At 76.2% G+C, this 303-nt stretch overlaps 1 protein-coding gene across 2 annotated transcripts in view; it reads left to right on the forward strand.

Annotated features, from left to right (window-relative positions):
• Positions 1-75: 75 nt before the first annotated feature.
• Positions 76-303, forward strand: part of LPIN2 (lipin 2) — a 45,951-nt gene continuing 45,723 nt past the window's right edge. For both annotated transcript variants that reach the window (XM_010584859.1, XM_010584856.1), the window contains exon 1: positions 76-231. The gene's annotated coding sequence lies outside the window, so the exon portion shown is untranslated. The remainder of the gene's footprint in view (positions 232-303) is intronic.

Here is a 303-nt window from a genome sequence, read left to right on the forward strand (position 1 = left end):
CCTCGCCCGCCCACTCGCCCGCCCACTCGCCCGCGCCGCGGCGGCGCGCCCCCACCCTCCAACCCGACGCCAGCGCGCGCGCGGACGTGCACGCGCCTCACCAACCGCTGCCTCTTGGCGCAGTTCGTATCCAGCCGAGCTCTCCTCTTCCGCCCGCTCCGCGTCTGTTTCCCTCCGTTCATCCATCCGTCCCTCCTCGGCTGACGCCGGCCCCGCCGGGCCCCGCCCGAGGTAAGCGAGAAGGGGCCGCCGCCGCCAAGTCGGCTTGGGGAGGGGGCGCGCACGGGGGCAGGGTGTCTGCCA

This window comes from Haliaeetus leucocephalus, unplaced genomic scaffold (genome assembly GCF_000737465.1).
Source record: "Haliaeetus leucocephalus isolate CR32 unplaced genomic scaffold, Haliaeetus_leucocephalus-4.0 Scaffold1007, whole genome shotgun sequence".
In the NCBI taxonomy this organism is placed as follows: Eukaryota; Metazoa; Chordata; class Aves; order Accipitriformes; family Accipitridae; genus Haliaeetus; species Haliaeetus leucocephalus.